The sequence below is a fragment of the Pristis pectinata genome, chromosome 13 (assembly GCF_009764475.1).
Source record: "Pristis pectinata isolate sPriPec2 chromosome 13, sPriPec2.1.pri, whole genome shotgun sequence".
Classification (NCBI taxonomy): Eukaryota; Metazoa; Chordata; class Chondrichthyes; order Rhinopristiformes; family Pristidae; genus Pristis; species Pristis pectinata.
The window spans coordinates 21181386-21205885 of NC_067417.1; the positions used below are offsets into that span (position 1 = coordinate 21181386).

At 39.7% G+C, this 24500-nt stretch overlaps 1 protein-coding gene across 7 annotated transcripts in view; it reads left to right on the forward strand.

Annotated features, from left to right (window-relative positions):
* The window catches only part of nfat5b (nuclear factor of activated T cells 5b), a 151558-nt gene that overhangs the window by 39277 nt on the left and 87781 nt on the right, over window positions 1-24500 (forward strand). Inside the window, exon 2 of one of the 7 annotated variants that reach the window (XM_052028037.1) lies at window positions 11545-11678. The exons of the other annotated variants lie outside the window; for them this stretch is intronic. The gene's annotated coding sequence lies outside the window, so the exon portion shown is untranslated. The remainder of the gene's footprint in view (window positions 1-11544; window positions 11679-24500) is intronic. 7 annotated transcript variants of the gene reach the window in all.

The following is a 24500-nucleotide window of genomic DNA, read 5'->3' on the forward strand; positions in this document are numbered from 1 at the left end:
TTTCCCAGTTGATCTATATCCTGCTGTAACCTCGGATAACTTTTCTCGCTGTCCTGAACACCACCTACATTCTCATCCAAATCATTAATATATACAACAAACAACAAAGGACCCAGAACCGATACCTGCTGCACACCACTGGTCAATCTGATAAACAACCCTCCACTACCACCCTCTGACTCCTACCACTCAGCTGATTTTTATATCCAATTTGCTGGCTCATCCTGGATTCCATCTCACCTTCTGGACCAGCCTACCAAGTGGGACCTTGTCAAAGGCTTGCTGAAGTCCTTGTGGACACCATTTGAAACTACTTAGTAACTCGTGGTTAACTTCATTGGACCATTTGTATAAATGCACAAATGGCCAGTCACAAGGAATTGTTCAAAACTCCCTGTGCTGAAAGTCTGGTTACTTCTCACAAGGATGATAGAAACCTGATGTAGTAGGTTAAATTGTTAGTGTTCAAACTCTGATACCCTTTAACTGGCAGTATTATTGTTAAACAAGGGCCCAGCTTAGTTCTGTAAAATCCAGATGATAGTTGGTCTCCTGGAATAGCATCAATGGAAAAATTGGTTTTCAAATCAGCACAGGATTTTCTCATGTACCATCAAAGTTAAAAACATCTGCATTTTAGTAACTTTATATTGTTTGGATAAGTTAGCAGAATAAAACTAAGATTCTTTCCATATTCTTTCCATCACCTCCATTACCCTCTCCTCGTGAATTGTTGTATTAAAACAGTAGTTTAAAATCAATATGCTGAGTTGTTAATTAGCCCTCAGCTGCTCACCTACCTGTTGAAATATGCATGTAGACACAGAAGAAATAACATTTTCTCCAAAAGAAATACATTAATTGTTCCGCAGGAAATATGTAGCTGTCTTCTTGGAATCTTGATAAATTTGCATTCACTGTGGCATCCTATGATTTGTTTTATCAAAGACCTGCAGACTTTGATTTCTAAATGTAGAATCCATTTTAAACTGGCAGTAGACTGGATATATTTGAGTCATGTGTTTCAAAATAATGTGTGACCATATGAACATGACATTTGACCAAAATTTCAATTTTGAATGACACATTCAGCTTTTTTCCCCCTGCTCATGAAATACAGAGCTTTCTTTTGAATGGTATAATATTTAAACATCTTGAATTCTCTTCAACTCCCAATGACAGTTGCCAAATGGCATTTGAACTTAAACAATATCCTTGGCTCTAGTACTTATATTTGCATAGCACCTTTAACAAAAATGGCCAGTCAGGAGAGTTCCCAGATATGTATCAGTTACCCTCTTGCAAACATCTTGTGCCAGAATTTGCAAACCAGAAGTGCTCTGTTTCATTCCTTCTCACAATTTACTGGCCTTGTCTTACGTTACAATCACACCGCATGGAAATGGGCCCTTCGGCCCAATTGGTCCATGCAAATGAAGATGCCCATCTAAGCTAGTCCCATTTGCCCACGTTTGGCTCGTATCCCTCTAAACCTTTCCTATCCATGTACCTGTTCAAGTGTCTTTTACATGTTGTTAATGTACCTGCCTCAACCACTTCCTTTGGCAGCTCATTCCACATATGGACCACCCTCAGTGTGGAAAAAGTTGCCCTTCAGGCTCCTATTAAATCTCTTCCTTCTCACCATAAACCTCTGCCCTCCTCCTTCAACCCTGGGAAAAAGACTATGATTTTGTTATGAATTTTGTCATGTTTTTAGTATAATTAATTTAAATATAGCTGGATATAAGGGGAAAGTACAGCTATCAAAAACAAATGATATCCTAATATTATTATATATTTAACTGCCTGGGAGCAGCACAGGGAATATTTCCTCCTCTTCTGCTTTCCACATGACTGCTGGTAATGCACACCATGCCTCTTCCCTTTCCTCTCTTATTTTTTCTACCACCCTTTTTTCTCTCTCCTTACCTTTGACCCATCCCTGGTGGATCTGCTCTCCCCTCCTCCCCTGCACCTGCCTATCACTATCTCTTACCTGCATCTACCTATCACCACCTTGTGCCCACCCTGCCTTCCCTCTTTTGTCCACCTATCACTGCTCTGCTTTTCCCTCCGATATATTGGGCTTCCCCTTTTCTTATCTTCAGTCCTGAAGAAAGGTCCTGACCCGAAACATTGACCGCCTGCTTTTCTCCACAGATGCTGCCTGGCCTGCTGAGTTCCTCCAGCATCATTGTGTTTTTCATGCACGTAGCTTACTTGGTTAAATATTAAGAGATTGAGGCAAATCCACAGAACCTTGGTGTGTTACCTATGGTTAGTATTATTGATTATAGTACTGAACTAGGAAATTAATTTTGGTATCATAACAAATTGTTAACTAAATTGATTAGAATCTGGCAATTTTTGGTAATCACCTATAAAAAGGAATAAAGTTGGTTGTAAAACCCCAAGTACTTTAATAATTATTAATACCTTTGGACAAATAATTTGCCTCATTTATGTAGTCTGGTTTGTATGTGACACTCGTTGATCCATGATGTTTTCAGAGCACAAGGGATCAACAATGCTGCATTGTCTTTGTTCCCTGAATGTCGTGGACTAATGTTCCAGCAAAGCAGACCTACTTTGATAGTTCCTTGACAACCTTGCCTTAATTTTTTTTACATTTAGCCCCAGAACTGTAACTAAGTGGGTGTTCAGGGAAGTAAAGACCCTAAGCTATCCTTCACTCAACCCATGTGATTCCATCTGATCACCTTTACTGATACAACTTTGTCTCCAGCCTATTTTATTCATTTCTATTTATTTCTTTCTTTGGATCCTTTCTGCCTTGCAATGTGAACTGTGCCACTGCCTAATCCAGTGTTACTCTTTTCAAATTTGGACCACAGCAATCATTCGAGTACCTGTCTTGATATTTAATTACTATAATATACAAATTTCTCCAGACCTTTACCGTACAAAAAAACTTGAATTATATTCTTTGCAAGTGGGGTTTCCCATTGTATTGGAAATGACATGGTTGGTGTGCATCTAAATACTATAATTCTGTGTTCCTACTTCTTGGTGCTCCAGTAAAATGCATTACAATTCCACCATTCCAGATTTTGCAATAAACACCTGGCAACAGTTTTGAGTAACTATTCTCAATGGTTCCTAAAAGCAAGTTATTTTCACTTCATAGTGAACAGTGAATTACATTAAAGATAGTCAAATCACATTAAAGATGGTCAAATCAGGATATGAACATGTTGCCCTTCCTAAACAATGGAACAACACGATGCCCAGACTGATGAAGGCAAGCATGCTGTACATGTTCTTTACCACCCTACCTGCTGATATATCCATTTTCAGGGAGCTATGGACTTGCGCTCCAAGATCCCTCTGTACATCAATGCTCCTGAGGGTCCTGCCATTAACAGTATACTTCCTTGTTGCATTTGACCTCCCAAAATGCATCATCTCACACTTCTATTTAAACTCCACCTTAAATTCCCAACTGATCTACATTCTGCTGTATCCTTTGACAACCTTCCTCACTATTCACAACTCTGCCAATTTTCATGTCATTTGCAAATTTACTAATCAGACCACCTACATTTTTATCTAAATCAGTAAAGTACATTACAAACAATGGAGGTCCCAGCACTGATCATTGCAGAACATCACTAGTCATAGACCTACAGTCAGAAAAACACACCTCCACCACTACCCTCTATATTCTATGGCCAAACCAATTTTGGATCCAATTTACCAACTCACGATGGATCCCATGTGATAATCTTCTGGACCAGCCAACCATGAGGGGCCTTATCAAATGCTTTACTACAGGCCATATGGACACCATCCATACTGCCTCAAATTCATCAGTCATCTTCATCAATTCCTCACTTCCTCAAAAAAAAACTCAGATTTGAGAGGCAGGACTCTTTTACCCCCCCCCCCCCCCCCCCACCACGTGCAGTCATGCTAACTAACCCTAATAATTCCATGCTTTTCCAATGTGAGTAAATCCTATCCCTAAGAAATTTCTTCAAAAACTCCATAGCAATGATATAAGGCTGACCAGCCTATAATATTCTAATTTGACCCTGTTGCACTTCCTAAACATGGAACAACACTGGCTGTACCTTGCCCATGGCTAATGAGGATACAAAGTTTTCTTTCAAGGCCCCAGCAATCCTCCTCCCTTGCTTCCTTCAGATGGATCCCATCAGATTGTGAGGACCTATCGATCTTAATGTTTTTCAAGACACTTAACTCCTCCTCCTCCTTAATATAGACATGCCCTTGAATATCAATATACTCCTCCCTAATCTCTCCTTCATCCATGTCCTTCTCCTTTGCGAATACTGATGTGAAGTACTCATTAACGACCTTGGCTCCTTCCTCTGGCTCCATACATAAATTTCCTTTTCTTGAGTGGATCTACGCTCAGCTACCCTCTTGCTCCTAACAACCATGAGACAGGATACCCTGAGACCCTCTTCATCATCGCAGGGGACTTCAATCAGGCCAACCTCAAGAATGTGTTACCAAAATACTATTAGCACATCTCCTGCTCCACCAGGGGCGCCAACACCCTTGACCATTGCTATACAACCATCAAAGATGCCTTCCAAGCCACCCCTCGTCCTCACTTTGGGAAATCAGACCACCAGGCTGTGCTCCTTCTCCCTGCATACAAACAGAAACTAAAATGGGAGGATCTGGTACAGAGAGTCGTGCAGTGCTGGTCTGAAGAAGCAGATGAGCTCCTACGTGACTGCTTTGAGCCAGTGGACTGGTCCATGTTAAAAGACGCAGCTACCAGCCTTGATGAGTATGTCACCACCATCACAGACTTTATCAGCAAGTGTGTTGAGGACTGTGTACCAAAGAGGACAATATGGGTGTTCCCAAACAGAAAACCATGGATGAACCGGGAGATCCACTCCCTACTGAAGGCGAGGACTGCTGCACACAAATCTGGGGATCCTGATCTATACAAGAAATTGAGGTATGGCCTTCGGAAAGCTATCAGGGATGCCAAGAGGCAATACCGACTCAAAATAGGTCTCTGACCAGCCTTCAGCTATGGCAGGGGCTTACATACCAGTAACAGGATAGAAGATGAAGTTGGGCTGCATAGTTAACAACAGCGCATCCCTTCCTGATGAACTTAACGCATTTTTTGAACAGAAGGGAAGTGGATTGTCGCCATCCACCCTGACAGCCTCCAGTGCAGCTGAACCTGTCATCACAGTGGAGGACGTAAGATCAGTCTTCCGGAGAGTGAACACGAGGAAAGCACCTGGCCCAGATGGTGTCTCTGGCCGTGTGCTCAGATCTTGTGCTGATCAGCTGGCAGAAGTATTTGTGGACATATTTAATGTCTCCCTGCTTCGATCTCAGGTTCCCACCTGTTTTAAGAAGACCACTATCATCCTGGTACCGAAGAAAAGCAAGGTAACATGCCTCAATGACTACCGACCAGTAGCTCTGACATCCACCATCATGAAGTGCTTTGAGAGGTTGGTCATGGCACGCATCAACTCCAGTCTCCCAGACAATCTCGACCCACTGCAATTCGCCTATCGGTGAAACAGGTCTACAGCAGATACCATCTCGCTGGCCCTGCACTCAGCTTTGGAGCATCTGGACAGTAAAGACACCTACGTTAGACTTTTGTTTCTTGACTACAGCTCTGCCTTCAATACAATAATCCCAAGCAAGCTTGTCACCAAACTCCGAGACCTAGGGCTCAACACCTCCCTCTGTAACTGGATCCTTGACTTTGTAACAAACAGACCGCAATCAGTGAGGATAGGCAGCAATACCTCCGGCACGATTATTCTCAACACTGGTGCCCCACAAGGCTGCGTCCTCAGCCCTCTACTCTACTCCCTATACACTCACGAATGTGTAGCCAGATTCTGCTCTAACTCCATCTACAAGTTTGCAGATGATACCACCGTTGTAGGTTGTATCTCAAACAGCAATAAGTCGGAGTACAGGAAGGAGATAGAGAGCTTAGTGGAATGGTGTCGTGACAACAACCTTTCCCTCAATGTCAACAAAACAAAAGAGCTGGTCATTGACTGTCTACATCAATGGTGCTGAGGTCAAGAGGGTTGACAGCTTCAAGTTCCTGGGAGTGAACATCACCAACAGCCTGTCCTGGTCAAATCACGCAGGTGCCACAGCCAAGAAAGCTCACCAGAGCCTCTACTTCCTTAGGAGGCTAAAGAAATTTGGATTGTCCCCTTTGACTCTCACCAACTTTTACCGATGCACTATAGAAAGCATCCTATCTGGATGTATCATGGCTTGGTATGGCAACAGCTCTGCCCAGGACTGCAAGAAATTGCAGAAAGTTGTGGACACAGCCCAGTGCATCATGGACACCAGTCTCCCCTCCTTGGACTCTATCTTTACCTCTCGTTGTCTTGGTGAAGCAGCCAGCATAATCAAAGACCCCACCCACCCGGGACATTCTCTCTTCTCTCCTCTTCCATCGGGTAGAAGATATAGAAGCCTGAGGGCACGTACCACCAGACTTAAGGACAGCTTCTACCCCACTGTGATAAGACTATTGAACGGTTCCCTTATACAATGAGATGGACTATGACTTCACGATCTACCTTATTGTGACTTTGCACCTTATTGCACTGCACTTTCTCTGTAGCTGTGACACTTTACTCTGTACTGTTATTGTTTTCACCTGTACTACATCAATGCACTCTGTACTAACTCAATGTAACTGCACTGTGCAATGAACTGACCTGTATGATCAGTATGCAAGGCAAGTTTTTCACTGTACCTCGGTACAATAACATACCAATACAAAATGCCTTGGAATTCTCCTTAATCTTATTTGCCAAGGACTCTTCATAGCAGCTTTTAGCCATCTTAATTTCTTGTTTAAATTCTCTCCTGCTTCCCTTATATTTCTCAAGGGCTTTGTTTGATTTCAGCTTCCTAAACATTAAATATGCTTCCTTTTTTTTGGCTAACCTTACAATATCTCTTGTAATCCAAGGTTCCTGAGCTTTGCCATCTTTATCTTTCATCCTCACAGGAACAAGCTGGTCCTGAACTCTAATCAACTGGCCTTTAAAATACTCCCAAATGTCAGATGTTGATTTGACCCTCTAACAGCCACTCCCAATCTACTTTCTCTAATTCCTGCCTAATACTGTTGTAATTAGCCTTCCCCCATTTTAGCGCTTATACCCGAGAACCAATCTCATCCTTATCCAGATCTATCATAAAACTTGCAGAATTATGGTTACTGTTCCCAAAATGCTCCCTGACTGAAACTTCGATCACCTGACTAGGCTTATTCCCCATAATAAGGTCTAGTAAAGCCCCATCCTTGGTAGGACTATCTACATATTATTTCAAGAAACCCAGGGTGCACCTAACAAATTCTACCCCATTTAAGGCCTGGCGCTAAGGGGGTCCCAGTCAATATTGGGGAAGTTAAAACGCCTAGTACAATAACCCTGTTGTTTTTTGCATCTTTCCATGATCTGCCTGCATATCATAAAATCATAGAACAGTACAACGCAATACAGGCCCTTTGGCCCACAATGTTGTGCTGACCTTTAAACCTCGCCTAAGACTATCTAACCCCTTCTCTACCTCTCGTTCTCTGGGAGACGTATAATATAATGCCATCATAATGATTGCACCTTTCTTATTCCTGAGCTCTCCCCATATGGCTTCGTTGAATGAGACCTCCAAGATTTCCTCACCTGGTGGAGCAGTGACATTCCCCCTAATCGGCAGTGCAACTTACATTAAAATACACTTCAGACCGTCATTCCTGCCGTGTTCATTATCCTGGCCCTTCTTGATTTTGCTATCAAACTGACTTGATTTAACCTCCGTCTTTTCAATCGCTCCAACTGCTGACATACTGCTCCAGTTCCTGAGACCACCTCCTCCCGCTGCCTCCCCCCCCCCCCCCCCCCCCCCCCCCCCGCCACACTAGTTTAAACTGTTCTGAGTATCACTAGCATATCTCCCTGCAAAGATATTGGTGCCCATCCAGTTTAGGTGCAACCATCCTTCTTGTAAGTACCCACCTGCCTAGAAGAGATCCCAAAGATCCACGTACCTGAAGCCCTCCCTTCTACAGCAGCTCTTTTGCTAGGTGTTCTATTGTACTATCTTCCTGATTTCTGGCTTCACTAGCACGTGGCACAGGGGAGTAATCCCAAGAGTACAATCACAGAGGTCCAGCTTTTTAACTGTCTGTCTAACTCCCTAAATTTTCTCTTCAGACCATCTCTCTTCCTTCCTATGTTTTTCAGGAGCTTGGTTAAACCTTCGTATGCAACATGGCATGGTTACTATTTATAAATTTTCATTAGAGATGTATTATTTTGGATTTTATGTAGCATTGTGGTTAGGATAAAAGGATATTGAGATGTGAGACCTAGTAAATGGAGAATTAGGGTTGTAGTTATCGATAATGCACTTGGATAAGTTTACGGATAAACATGATAGAAAGGGAAAGTTCAGTTTGCATCGCCCTGCTCTTTCTCACATTCTTGCTTATGAGATACCCAAAGTGTAGTTAGTGTTGAGGATGAAGCAGACCAACACAAATCTTGAGACCTAGTCTGTTAAATGTTTCATAAGCTGCTTGGTATTTTTCACTGAGGTTCATTTAGGCAAATGGTTTCCCAAACACGGTGGCAGGATGTGGCTTCTTTGTCAGAACCCTTCTTCAATTCATTATCAATTCTTCCCCACTGTCCTTCTAGAAGTGTAGCCGTGCCACCTCTGTTTATTATATGAGGCTTGCTGTATTCTAGGCAAATAGCAAATCATGCATCCATGCCTTAGGTTTGGCAGAAGACTTAAGGTCACCAGAAGGTCCTTCAGCACTCTTTATGCTACTCCCTGTAAACGTTTTCAACTTGAAACAACTTTAATCAATATTACTTGTCGATTCATACCAATGGACAGAAGCAATCAATTGCATCTTTTTAAGAGAGAATATATTTGAAAAGGGCTACTTATGTATGTGTGTAGGGTTGGATGGGTGTGGTGAAAGGATGGTGGTTGTGGGGTTTCTGCTGCTGAAATACTAGTTTAATTATGTGATATTTAGAAGTAGGTTTAGCTGGAGAATGGTAATGGCAGCATTGGTTTAAAATAGCATCATGCTGAGGTTAAGATTGGTGTACTCTTCATATTTCAGAGACATTCATTGTAAATGAGCCACCACTTTTGCCAATATGGCATCTGTTATAATTCACGTCCATAACTTTCAAGTGCTGTGTTTGTACTCTTGAAGATCTGAAAGCTGACACAGCACCCAACAAAATGGGAGATAACAATTCCCAGTTTTTCACTATGAGAGCATAATTTAAAGTCAGAATTGATACCTTAATGAAAAACCAGCTTTAACTAATTTTATTAAGTTCTGTTAGTTAAGCAAGCAAAGAGCAAACACAATGTAATGCCATTCAATAAGATGCATAAAAGGACATATGACAAAATCAAGGCACGTTTCACTGATCTAGTTGCTGAAGCTTAGACAGGTGGTTACAGAACAATAGGACAGGAGTTAAGCCCAGTTTTTAATACTGGCAGAAGGCTTAAAGTAGTATCCTGGAGGAATCTGTGATGAGGCCCACTGTTCACTTGCATACAAAAGAATCACTTGGACTCAGAAATATATATATATTATATATAAGAAATTCACAGATGGCAGCAAATTGGTGGCACATGGCTATAATGTGAACAATTGCAGTAAAATACAGGAAAGCATAAACACTCTTACAGGGCATAATGTTAAGTGGAAATATTGATTTCGATATAGAGGTGGTTGACTTTGGGAGGAATAAATTCACTTGATCCTTGGAAGGGCAAATTACTAAAACTAGGCAGTGAAGTGAAACAAGTTAGGACTAGGATGCATCGCTGAAGGGTGGCAACACACTGATAAAGTCCACAGAGTGCAAAGTAATACAGGATTAGAAAACAAGAGCTGGGAAGTAATGTTGAACTTTTATAAAAGAAAATAGGAGCAGGTATTAAGCCATTCGGCCCCTTTTGGCCTGTTCGACCATCATTCATCCAAACATGCTTGATCTAGTTGAAAGCCGAGGTAAAGTGCACAGTTCTCACCTCCACACTGCAAAAAAAAAGTTATTGAAGAAAATACAAGGAAAATTTTTATTATAAGAATGTTACCAGTATTGTGAAACTCCTAGCTATCTATTAAGAAAGATTTACTATACAGGATTTTCTCTCTCTCCAGAAAAAAGCAATATGAGGCAACCTGATGGAGGTTTTTAAATTTACGAAGGGGTTTTATCGGATGGCTTTGAGGAAACTATTCTCTCTTGTTGGCAGGACCACAAGAATGAGACATCAACAGATGTCCAGTAGAAGGAATTTTAGAGTGAATGAGAGAGCACGCTGTCATCTGGGTGATTGAAACAGATAATAATACAAGAACAAGAGTAGAGGGATACTTGAGTTAGGTGGGAAGAAGTAATTGGATTGGGAAGAGACTTCTGTAGAGTGGAATTGACTGGATAACTTATTTCTATCATATATCTGTAGTTCCATACAGCATTTATTGTTAATTTTGCTTGTAGTGGTAATAAGCATGGTTTACTAAAATATTATTTGAAACAGTAGTCATCTTTGTGGTGCCATTTTTGGAGAGTGGTAACTTTTAAAGCATGTCACAGTTGGCATGTTTCAGACCCAATCTCTCATAGTTCAGTCAGTTCTTTGATACTTGTTGCAGGAGCAGAGAGAATTAAGCTATCCCTCGAAATGCCAGTAAGATAGTTTTCTCATAGGGAGTACATCTGAACACACATCCATGACTAAGGTGAATCAAAATAATATATTTTGATAAAAGCAGTGATATCTCAATTTTTGCTTTTCTATGCAGAAAAGAGAAACTACATGCTCCATGTATCTGAAGTGTGTTGAGGGCAAGTTGCATGGCATTAGATCAGCCAATTTCTCTTACAAAACCAAAGATCAAGGTCCTGGAATTTGCAAATATAGTGACAGCTAAACAATCAGTCTTTATTCTGTAAAGCTGATAGAAATCCAGAAGTTGCTATCAGTGTAACCCTGCTCCTTCATATTCTTCAGAGGTATAGTCACTGATTTAAAATTACTACTATATGTACACTGTTCTTGCTGTTTTAAAAAAAACACTAAAGATGTTGAGATGTTAAATACAGTATGCAATCTGACTTTTTAAATTTTGTAACTGTTTTTAACAGGCGACACTGTTGAAACCTTTCTCTAGCTTTGAAGAAACTAATTTTGCATGTATGCACTGTCATTCCCTGAGAAAACATTTTCAAAACCAATTATTGTACCTAATATTTATCAGATTCCTTTTGTTTTATTTTAATTTCGATATGCATGCTTTAAGCTTTATATTTAATTTGGTAAAATATTTAAAAAGTCAAATAAAATTGGTATTTTTTACTTGTCTGCTGTTTTGGGATTTTTTTCAGCTGGCTAGCTGATTGGCTGCTTGGTTTATTTGATGTTATTGTTGCTATATGCCATTGATCCCCTCCAGTTGGTGTCTCATTCCAGATTTCATTGGAAAAGCAGAGATCTTGGTGGTCAGGTTTCTTTGAACTCTAACCCTTTTCTGCTGATGAGAAAATCCAGGCTAAGTTGTTTATGGAGCTATTTGTACCCCAAGATCACATTGTTTTAATTTTAAGGTATGTATTACTTAATGAATGTGGAGGCATTAAATAGCTGTATTAAGTTTCTAAGGGCACAGTTAAGAGTATTCTGAAGGAAGATGGTTGGTATGAACTTGCTGTTTTTCACATTATACCACACTACAAAGAAGTAAGTGTTCAAGTGTTCTTGCTGGGTCATTTTTGTAGTTATAAGCAGCTGCTTTCCCAAAACACTTTTTTTGCTTTATTAGAGTGATGGATTATGACAATTTTTTTTTAAAGTTTCCTTTTTTTTTTCCTGACTGATTATTGCAAACGTCCCATGTACAAAATTGTATACCTGTGCTTGAAATTTTTCTGGAAAATATGGTTAAGCATAATTTTCTCTCTTGTTACTAGTATTAGGACTTGAGCCTAAGCTAACAGAATAATAAAGCAGTCTATGCCATGCATGCACCAAAATGTGGACAGCATTTGTGAATATACTGATAAATGGCAAGTAACATTTGTGCCAGACAGTGGTCAAGTCCAACAAGGGAAGGTTTTAACCACCACCTCTTGACATTCAATGGCTTTATCACAGACTTGAAGAGTGATAAAACATGAAATAGGCCCTTTGGCTTACTATGTCCAGGCCAGCCAAAAAATACCTCTCTAAACGAATCAATTTTCCAGCACTCATCTCCATAACTTTCTATGTTATGCTGTTTCAAGTGTTCATCTAAATAATTCTCAAATATTTTGAGAGGACCTGTTTCCCCTGTCCCCTCAGGCAATGAATTCTAGATTTCACCCACCCTCTGGGTGAAAAAATTGGTTCTCAAATCTCCTCTAAACCTCCTACCCATTACAATAAAGATGCCCTCTGCTCATGGAATGGGAAAGGTTTCTTCTCACTCTGTACCATCTCTATGTCCCTCAAATTTCCTGAATATATCAATCAGGTTCTTCCCTGAATCCCCCCTCCTCCCCCCCCCCCCACCAACTTTCTTTGCTCCAAGGAAAAAAAACCCAACCCCAAAGATGATAAATCCCTACCTTCAACATCCAGATTATCACCAATGACCAAAACATAAACATTGTGGTGTGAAGAGCAGGTCATATACTGGCTTTCAAGTTACTCTCACTTCTTAGCATCTTAAAGCCTTTTTCACCATTGGAAGCCACAATCTGATAATCGGGGTTATGATGAAATATTCACCTTTACAGCTTCAACAATACTCAAAAAGCTCAACATAAATTCAGAACAAGCCAGTCTGCTAGATTGGTACCCATCCACTACTGACACATTGTGGTTGCAGTGCATGCCGTCCACAAATTGCACTGCAGTTACTTTCCTATAGGCTTTCCCAACTTGTGAACTATACTACTGAAAAATACAAGGAAAATTGGCACATAGGAATACCACTCCAAGACGCACACCATCTTGACTAGAACTGTATTGCCATACCATTGTTACTGGATCTAAATGCTAGAACTCTCAACGCGACAACACTGAAAGTGTTTTCACCAGAAGGACTGGAGCATTCAGAAAGATAGCTCTCCATTGTCACTTTTAAGACCAACTAGGAATGAGCAATAAATGCTGGCCTTGCCGGTGACACATCATGAAAAATTAATTAGGGAAAAAAAGGGCAACATTGTTAAATAATGCAAATACAGTGGTAAAACAGCACTTCACATGAGTTTTATGATAATACATAGTGGTACTGAATCATTTAAAGCAATATTGGGATAGGTAACCAATAGCTTGGTCAAAGAGAGGTTATTGGCAATAATACGATGGTGAGGGGAAGTGGTTTGGAGAGGGAATTCTAGAACTTAGAGTTTATCCAGATGACTCATGGCTGTTGTATGGGATCAACGATCATTTGGAGAGTGGTGTAGATGTGCTATGGTTTTAACAGTACTAATGAGAGATGGGGCTTCACAACTATAAACATCAATTTGACAATTTTAAGTTTTTGGAAGATGTGTGTTGCAAGGACCATTGGTATGGAACCTAATACATATGATAGTTTTAGATTAACTGAAGTTTGTAAGAAGCTTCTGAATGGAAACTGTTGAGCAGAGTGTTGAGATAATCAAATTTGAAATTGACAAGAACAGATGGATTGAAGTTGAGATATGACAGAGATGGAGTAACAGACAATGATGAGGAGCTTAGAGTTGAACAAGTTGCAAATAGCACAAGTCAGCTATGTCCAGAATCCTTTGACCAATTCAGCGATGCCATCTATGGTTTATATTTCATTAGATTTTGCAACAGAATTAGACAGCTAATGACTTCAAAATTAATTTAAACAAATATAAAAGACCAAACAAAAATTTATTTGACTTAAAGAAAATGTCCTTTTGGAGAACAAACAACAATTTCTTCTCTATTTGCATCAGTGAGCTCAATTACAGCCATCACTATTAAACTGAAACTTACAAGTTAATTAAAACCAAGTCACCTTACTCTGTATAATTTAACATTTTATTTTTCTGAATGGCTAAGAAACGTATCTCTCTAATCCTAGTTCATAATTTAAATTATTCCAGGTACTTTAGTAATGCTTTTTGATGTTATCAGCCTATTACAATGTTTCCCCAAGCAGTTAGAAGCAGGTCGTTTCCTATGTTTGTCTTTGAATGACCTTTGGCTGGATTGGGCTGAGTGTACTTTGCGACAGCTCCATTTTAAGTCCTTTTGGAAAGAGGAGGGGGTAAAAGGGACAAGGACAACTGCTGAGATTGTACTTTACAAAGGAATGTTTTCAAACAAAAAACACTGGTATGTGAATAAAGAACAATTAGTTTCTAAGATAGTACTAACACTGGCATACATTTATGTTTGCATGGCACCTGGCAGAGAGCCATTTTTCTTGTTTCTGTGGCAGAGAGCCATGCGGGTGCTGCATTCTCTAAATATTTCACTGGTCTGTGAGTTGGAGTGACGATATGAATGACACTGTGAGCTGTGAATAATGTTATTTTTATAAATAGATGCATTTATGTTTAGACATTTAAACTCGTGGTATTACTGGACTCCTGGCATGCTGGCAGAGGTCAGCAAGCTTTCTGGTTCTAAAAGATGGGGGCAATGAAGGTGGGGTTGTGAGCTGGGTATGGAGATGAGGGTTACTTTTTAAGATAATCCTTGCAGTAAGCACAGTGGAAAAGCTATCAGTGTTCACCATTATTTAAAAAAAATAGTCAGCAAATTTTGGAGTAGAATGTGTAGTTAAAAGCAGAAGTCCTGAATTTGTAATCAGTGATTCCCTGCTCTCCACATGGAACACTGTTTTGCAGTTTTCTCCAACATAATCAGAAGTCACTGATCAGATAAAGAATTTATGGTATTTTCAAACTGCTCTTGCAGTAAGAAAAACCCTGAAAATATTACACTTGCATGTACTAAGCCAAAGCTTCACAATAGCATGGCAGGTAGAGTTGCTGCCACGCAGCGTCATCAGCCTGAGTTTGATCCTAACCTCTGGTGCTGACTATGTGGAATTTGCGCGGTCTTGTGACTGTGAGGATATTCCCCCGCCATGATCCAGTTTCCGGCCATTGGCTAACGTAAATTACTCTGAGTGTAGGTGGGTAGGAGGAGTTGATGGGCGACTGAGAGAGGTACCAGGAAATAAGTGAGGAAGTAGGCCTGCCCTGAGACCCGACGTGCACCAATGGCCAACCTCATCACAAGGAAATACGGAATTTTTGTTTAGCAACTTCTTTAGCACTAAAAATTAATGTATGTATGGGTTATCATTCCCTCAAAAATGCTGATGTTTGGTTTCAAAACCCTGCATGAGGACTGAGAGTAGAGAGGGGAAATGACTCATATAAAGGGATGGGGGGGTGGTGAGAGAGAGATCAGACTGAGGCTCCAGAAGTTGCTTCCATCTTTGCCCCCCCAACTACTTCTGGATCCATCTTTCTCTTTTTTTGTCTGCCTCCATCTGTCATGTCTCCCAACTCCACCCCTAACCTCACCCCACCTGGCTCGATCTGCCCATCATCCCCCTCCCCGTCTGTCCATTAATCACCTCTGGCCTCAGTCTCATCAGTCCCTCTGTCCTCTTCATAGTTATTTCCCCTCTCCATTCTGATGCACGGCTTTGACCCAAAATGTCGACAGCTTCCCCCTCACCCCCGCCGGGGGTAAAGAGAACACAGTTCTCTTTAATATATCAATATATACATTGTTATCTTACTGTACTGCTTGTATGTTATCACCTGATAAACCTGCAATGATTGTACCATGATTGCTTAGTGTTAATGGATATCGCCACTGTGTTAATTACACTACCAGTGTGCACTCAAAGTAGATTTATTTATGATAACTATTCCTGGCAGAAAAACTGTTTGACCATTTACTTTGTCAAAAGAATGTGATGAATGAAGGCTATTTCAGGGACTTGAGAGCTATTGAATTATTGAAAAGTTGGAGTCTGATATCATAATTTGGATTGTGATATGGTTTTAAATCTGAAAAGCACATTTTGCTGGTAGTCTCCAGGCAGAAGCTGGAAGCAAGCACCATTTAACCAAAAGCAACCCAGTTAATTTGAAACTTTGATTAGCTTGCTTGTGGCCTATGGTGTGCTTCTTCAGGCACATCAGGTAAGCTTGGTGCTTCCTTTGCCTTGAAGCTTCTTACCATTCTCTGCTTTTGACCCAAAGCTATCTTCTTCCTGACAGCTTGCATAGTACCATTTCTGTATTTCCCTGTTGATGTTATTCATGTCAGTTTTCTACAAGAGAAATTTCAACTTATTTAAATACTCTGGTTGTCACATTGACCCCTTTTTGGACACATCCTGTTTGCTTCAGTGCTCACCAGACCAGATTTACCCTGAGATAAAATTGGAGCCTGCATTCTGCTAGAAATTTTTAAGATGTTATATGAATGAGATTAGTGCCTTGATTTCATTCTATCCCTTGGCTTCTAAAAGAAGGTACAACTTGCAATTGAAAACAGTGTAATGCAGTTGATTTTTTTTGTATAACAAAAAACAAATTTAAGTTTGGAATACTTTTGTGACCAGCTTTTAAAATCAGACTTCTGAACATTGCCCCTTTAAGGCTTATCCATATTTTCACACCAATGTAAAGGGCAGTTGAAATGTTTTTGGATTTAGCAATAACGAGACTCTGACAATATTGTGCAGAAAACAAAATAGCCTTTCTAAAGACTAGGATATTTAAAGTTGCATATAAATTCAAGCAATCTTTGTGTTCTTTTGATTTAATTTTGAAGTGATAACAAATGGTAAAATTGCACAATAGAATAGGAACATTATTCTTCAAAGAAATCAGTGGCTGTTAAATTGTTCAACTCTAGAGATTGTCATTGAAGTATAAAATAGGCAGTGAAAAAGTCAAAACCAGAATAATGAAAGAATGCAATGGAGAAAAATAACTGCTCAGTTATTGTAGTACTGCTTTACACAAAGGAGCTTGTTGTTTTGGTTTGTACTTTTCTGCTCAAATCGTAAACTAGCAATGTGTGTGTGATTTTGTTTTTCTTGCTCTTGATTTCTCACAAATTTCTCACATGTCTTCAACATGTCTTCTCTACTACTAATGCTTTTACAGTTTACGTTCAGTCATGTTATCCTTTAACTTCTGAGCTTTCCATTCCTGTTCACGATCTGACGTGCTATGACTGCATGTAAACAGAAACGATCAATATTATGACCTGGGTCATCTACAATCCTCAGTATGGGTTTCCATGGTGGTTGTAGTGGAACAACTCTTCACTTTCTGAAGTAAAACATGAAGATCTGAACTGAGCTCACTCGAGCATGTGGCCAAAACTTTGACCTAAGCAATGCCAGCAACCACCTACTTGAACTTTCTCTGGACCAGGAAATAAGTTTTTAACCATCTGACTGTATGTATTTTATCCATGCAAGCAATAAATTATAAAGGTTTTCATGATAGGATACTAAGAGTTTTTTTTAAATACATAAGGTGTAAAAGAGAGACATGGGTTGATATAGGACCAATTGATAATGGTGCAGGAGCTATTATAATGGACGATAGAGAGATGGCAGAGGAATTGAATGAATATTTTGCATGTCTTCACTGTGGAGGACATCAGCAATGTGCCGGTTAGTCAGGAGTCTCACGAAATGGAACTGAGTTCAGTTAAGGTTACTAGGGAGAAGGTGCTAGGAAAACTAAATGGGCTAAAGACTGATAAGTCTCCCGGACCGGATGAGGTGCATCCCCGGGTTCTGAAGGAGGTGGCTTTAGAGATAGCAGAGGCATTGGCGATAATTTTCCAGAAATCGATAGATTCCGGCGTGGTTCTGGAGGACTGGAGGGTCGCAAATGTAGTTCCGTTGTATAACAAAGGTGGGAGGCAGCATAAAGCAAATTACAGACCTATTAGTCTGACGTCAGTGGTGGGAAAGTTATTGGAATCTATCCTCAAGGATGGGGTTACGGAATACCTCGAGGCGCAAGGCAAGATAGGTCCTAGCCAACATGGTTTTGTGAAGGGAAGATCCTGCCTGACCAACCTATTGGAGTTTTTTGAAGAAATCACAGGTAGGGTGGATAAGGGAGAGGCGGTAGATGTTGTGTATTTAGACTTTCAAAAGGCCTTCGATAAGGTGCCTCATAAGAGACTGATTAATAAGATGAGAGGTCATGGAATTACGGGTAGGATAACAGAATGGGTGGAGCATTGGCTGGTTGACAGGAAGCAAAGATTGGAAATAAAAGGATCTCGTTCTGGTTGGTTACCGGTTACTAGTGGTGTGCCACAGGGGTCGGTGTTGGGACCACTCCTTTTTACCTTGTACATTAATGATTTGGATGATGGAATAAATGGTTTCGTGGCTAAGTTTGCGGATGACACCAAGATAGGGGGAGGAGTAGGGAGTATTGAAGAGATAGGAAGGTTGCAGAGGGACCTAGACAGTTTAGGAGAATGGGCAAGGAAATGGCAGATGAGATTCAATGTTGAGAAATTGTGCAGTTGTACACTTTGGAAGCAGAAATAAGCGGGCAGATTATTATCTAGGAGGAGAGAAAATCCAAAGCACGGAAGTACAAAGGGACTTGGAGGTACTTGTGCAGGATACCTTAAAGGTTAGCCACCAGGTCGGATTGGTGGTAAAGAAAGCGAATGCTATGTTGGCATTCATTTCGAGAGGTATAGTGTATAAAAGTAAGGAAGTGTTGATGAGGCTCTACGGGGCACTAGTGAGGCCTCATTTGGAATATTGTGCGCAGTTTGGGGCCCCACATCTTAGGAAGGATGTGCTGACGTTGGAGAGGTTCAGAGGAGATTTACGAGGATGATTCCAGGAATGAAAGGGCTTACGTATGAGGAGCGTTGTCGGCTCTTGTTCTGTACTCCAGTGAGTACAGAAGAATGAGAGGGGACCTCATAGCGACATTTAAAATATTGATAGGAAAGGACAGAGTAGATGTGGCTAGGCTGTTTCCCTTGGTGGGTGAGTCCAGGACCAGAGGGCACAATCTTAGAATTAGAGGGTACAGTTTCAAAACAGAGATGAGGAGAAATTTCTTTAGCCAGAGGGTGGTGAATTTGTGGAACTCCTTGCCACGTACAGCAGTGGAGGCCAGATCAGTGGGGGCGTTCAAGGAGGAGATAGATAGATATCTAAATAGTCAGGATATCAAGGGATATGGGGATAAGGCCGGAAATTGGGATTAGAATAGTTTTTTTTCTTCCCTCATTCCCCATTTCTCATTTCTATTTCCCTTTCCTTGGAGCAGACTCGATGGGCCGAATGGCCTGCTTCTGCTCTCTTGTCCTGTGATCTTGTTTAGTAAATGTGTTGCAATTGTTGTATTGCTCTGCCGTGTATAACTTTGAAATGCAGACATTAAATGTAACAGATGTTCTGAAACTATCAAACATTAAAATAAAATTGCTCCATTAAGATGCAGAAAATGGTCTTACAAATTGTGAATTGTCTTTGGTGCTGGTAACTTCACTTGTTTTAAAGTTGAAATTTTCTTTTACATAAAGTTCTCAAGTCTTGCAGTTTCATTCATTGAGCAGGTATTGGAATTTCACTTGGATTTCCATTGAAATATCCTTTTTGCTGTAATCCATTGCACTGGAATAGTCAACAAGGAGATAGCAACAAAGTAGACCAGGGTGTCATCTGCATACATATGAAAACTGATGCTGTGCTTTTAGTTACATTAAAGAGGAGCAATGTGCAGGTAAGAAAAAGGTGGGTGCCAAGGATGGCATTCTGAGGGACACGAGAGAGAATCCTGCAGCAGCAAGAAGGGTGACTATGGTAGGTAGTTTTCTAGCTATGGCTGCTTACTGAGAGTAAATCCAGGCAGTTGAAGTCCCAGAGAGCTGGATGGTGATGAAGAGGTGTCAGTGTAACTGGTGTCAAATGCTATAGGTTACCAGAGGAGTGGATTAGTAATTTTAATAAAAATAGTTCAGTACTATGGCAAAGCAGAAACAATGGGAGAGATTTAAGCAAGGAATTCTGGAAAAGTTGCACATAAATTTGGGAAGTTTGAACATATTCAAAAAGTTTTGAGTGGAAAGGGACATTAAAGATAGATGTCATTTGTTTTTGAAAAGCAGGTGAGAATGGCAAATTTGAAGGGGGGAGAGAGAGAGAACTTGAGAGAAGAGAGTTGTTATAAAATAAGATTAAGATCTTTATTAGTCACATGTACATCAAAACACAGTGAAATGCATGTTTTGCGAAGTGTGTTCTGGGGGCAGCCCGCAAGTGTCACCACGCTTCTGGTGCCAACATAGCATGCCCACAACTTCCTAGCCCGTATGTCTTTGGAATTTGGGAGGAAACTTGGAACATGTAGGAAAACTGGATGTTTAACATTTTGATAGGAGTAGGGTGAAGGATTAGGAAGAAGAATTTATGATTAAAAGCTTGGAATTTGTGTGGGTGAATTTAAGAAGGGAAAGGAAAGAAGCTAAAGAAAGATGAGAACTGGTAGGAGTCACTATTAAAAAGACATTTATGCACAATTCACACAAACTCAATGCCTGAAATTTTACGTTTATCTTCCCAGCACTCATTGTGAAACTGGAGTAATCTAAGGTTATTTTATAATATAGTTTAACACCCCATGGTATGCAAGAGGTGCAAACAGCTAGGAGGACTCAATGTGAAAAGACAAATCTAAAGGCAATATGCCATAATGTGCAGGGCATGTGCAATAAGGTAGATGGCTTTACAGCACAAATTGATGATGATGGTAATTTTACCATTACAGAGACGTGTCTGAGAACCTTACATCCAGAGGTATTTAGGGGGGATAGGCAAAAAGGGAAAGAGGTGGGGATGGTGTAAATAGTAAAAGAGGAAACCAGTGCGATGGCAAGGAAGGACATTGATTTGGAAAATCATAATAGAATCTGTCTGAGTGGAACTAACAAAAACCAAGGGGAAAGAAATGTTTAGTGAGCATTGTCTACACATCTCAAACAGTAGTGCTGATGTAGAGGATGGAATAAAATTGGAAATTAGAGACACATGCAATAAGGATACAACTGTAATGGGTGACTTCAATCTACATATTAGGCTAATCTACATATCAGATTAGTTAAGCCAAACAATACAGTCAAGGAGGAATACCTGGAGAATGTACAGGATTTTTGTTTTGGTCCAATAGAGAACATACTATCCCAGGTTGAGTATTATGGAATGTGAAAGGAATAATTGCCAGACCTGTGCGTGGTCCCTTTAGAGAAGGGAGACCATAACATATTAGAATTCTTCATTAAGATGAAGAGCGAAGTAGTAGAAACAAAAACTAGGTCCAGAATCCAAAACTAGGTTCGGAATACTGAAGTACAAGTTGGTTATGATGGATTGGGGAACTTTATTAAATGTATGAAAGCAATATTCAAAGAACGTATGAAAGAATTTCAATAATTATTCAATCCTGTCCAGCACAAAGTAAGCTGCGAAAAAGGGTTCAGCTGTGGCTTATGTAAGAAATTAGTCACGCTGTTAGTTCCAAAGAGGAGACAAAATTGCCAGCATGCCTGAGGGTTGGAAGCAGTTCAGAATTCAGCTAAAAGTTGCTATTGGGAGCAAATAGAGTGTGAGAGTAAACTTGCAGGGGACATAAAAACTGACTGTTAAACCTTCCATAAATATATGAAAAGAAGAAGGTTAGTAAGTTCCTACACAGTTGCAAACAGGAGTTTATAATGGCAACAAAGAAATTGCAGAACAATTGAAAACAAATTTTAGTTCTGTTTTCACAAAGGAAGACATAATTAATGTCCCTGATATATTAGGGAACCAAAGGTCTGGTGAGAGGAAGGAATTGATGGAAATTGGTATTACTAAAGAAATAGTGCTAGGAAAGTTAATGGGACTAAAGACTGACAGATTTGCAGGGCCTGATAATCTACATAATATTGTATTAAAGGAAGTAGCCCTGGAAATAATGGATGCATTCATTGTGAATTTGTTAGACTCCAGAGCAGTTTCTACAGATTGAAGGGTGGTAAATGTAATCTCACTATTTTACAAAAAGAAGGGAGAGAGGAAAAAATACACATGGGGATTGGGGGTAGTATACCAACGTGAATTGAGTGACTGGAAATGGAGAGCAGCAATAAATAGGTCTTTTTCCAGGTAGCAGGAAGTGACTAGCAGTGCTGCAGGGATCAATGCTTGGTCCCAGCTATTCACAAAATATATCAATGATTTTGGTGAGGGATCTAAATGAAACTCTTTCATATATGCAGATGATGCAAAGCCAGGGAAGGAGATGCAAACTGTGAGGAGGATACAAAGAGACTCCAGTGTGATTTAGACAGGTTGAGTGAGTGATAAATGCGTGGCAGCTGCAGTTTAACATGAATAAATACAAGGTTCTTTTCTTTTTCAATCTTTTTATTAGTTTTCAAATTAATACAGATTAATATATAACATCAATGTTTGTACATGTAATACAAAGAGATCAGGAGAACAATCATGGCCTAGATAGTCATAAAGAACAATAAAATATGAAAAATCTGTAGATCCAAATATCTCTTAGTAAATGAATATAATATAAAAGAAAGGAAAGAAAAAGATTTATTATATAAATAAAAAAGAGAAAAAAAAAATCTCCAAATCAATAAGAAAAATTATAAACAATATATCAAACCAAACAGAAAAATTTCAAAAAAAAAACAAAAAAAAGACAGGACTAAAATTTCTCAGCAGAAACAGAGCAATCTTATGTCGTCAACTCCATTCCTCTAAGTTGGAAAGTTATTGAAAGGGGATCTATATCATGTGAAAATATTGAATAAATGGACTCCAAATATCTTCAAATTTAAGCGAAGGATCAACAGTACCACTCCTAATTTTTTCCAAGTTTAAACATGATATAGTTTGAGAGAACCATTGAAAAGTAGTAGGGGGGTATTGGATCCTTCCATTTAAGCAAAATGGATCATTTGGCCATTAATGTAACAAAGGCAATCATACGGTTAGCGGAAGCAGATAAATGGCCAGACTCCGTCCTTGGTAATCCAAAAATTGCAGTGATAGGGTGAGGTTGTAAGTCAATCTTCAGTACATTTGAAGTAATGTTAAAAATGTCTTTCCAATATTTTTCCAAAAGAGGACAGGACCAAAACATATGTGTCAAAGAAGCCACATTTGATTTACATCTGTCACATATAGGATTTATATGGTTATAAAAACAAGGTTCTAAACACAAAGATTTTTCACTGAAAGAATGAGGAAAGGGGAGATACAACAAGATCTGGGTGTCCTTGAACACCAGTCACTGAAAGTAGACGTACAGGTGCTAAAAGCAGGAAGGCAAATGGCCTTTGTTTCAAAAGGATTTGAGTACAGAAGTAAGGATGTGTTCCTACTGCTGTACAGGGCTTGACTATACAGACTAGATGTAGGGAAGATGTACACAATGGCTAGAATTGCAGAACCATGAGTTACAGCTCTGGATATCGATGTGCCATTTAGAACAGAGGTCAGGAGATATCTCTTAACACAGAAGGTGGTGAACCTATGGAATTTTCTACCATAGAAAGAAAGCAGTGAAAATCAAGTTATTAAATATATTCATGATGAAGCTGGATGTATTTCTTACGCTAAGAGGATCAAGAGATAGGGAGAGAAAGAAGGAACATGGTACTGAAATGGATGAACAGGTGTGATCATATTGAATGGTGGAGCAGTGTATAAGGCCTATTCCTCTTTCTTATGTTTCTGTGTTTTAAATCATGTCACATAATTTGCATTGATGCAAAGTTTGTATAATTAGAAGATTTGCAGTTTGATGGACTGTAGATGAACTAATCTAAAGTATTCTGATGCATGGAATAATTATTCCTCAGTAATATAAGCAGAATCCTGTATCTTTTCAAAAGTCATAAGCACTATTGACTCTTTGGGAAATAGTATCTTAATAATCTGGGCAATTTTCTTCCTAACCTGTTGCTATATTTATTCGTTTTGAGACATTTAGAAGTGAAAGTTAATTGGAGCCAGCAATGATAACAAAACCAAAGATCATGTTATGGTTTGGAAACTTGGATCATTTGCTGTAATCACATTCTTCTAGATTATTTTAAATCCACAAAGGATTAATGGTTGGAACTTTGCATAGAAGTCTTCTGGGATGGTTACGTACTCATTCCAGGCCCGTCAACTGAGACTCCATTCTACAATTGAATCAGATTGTGTTAAATCACTACTCTGCCCAAGTTCAACAGGGCAAAGTCTCGTTGCATGAATGAACTCTGTACTTAGAATTACATTACACAGAATTTAAAGAGCACAGAAACAAGCCTTTTTGCCCAGTACAATTATGTCAGTGTTTATGTTCCCCAAGAGTCTCCTCTGATCTAACCAT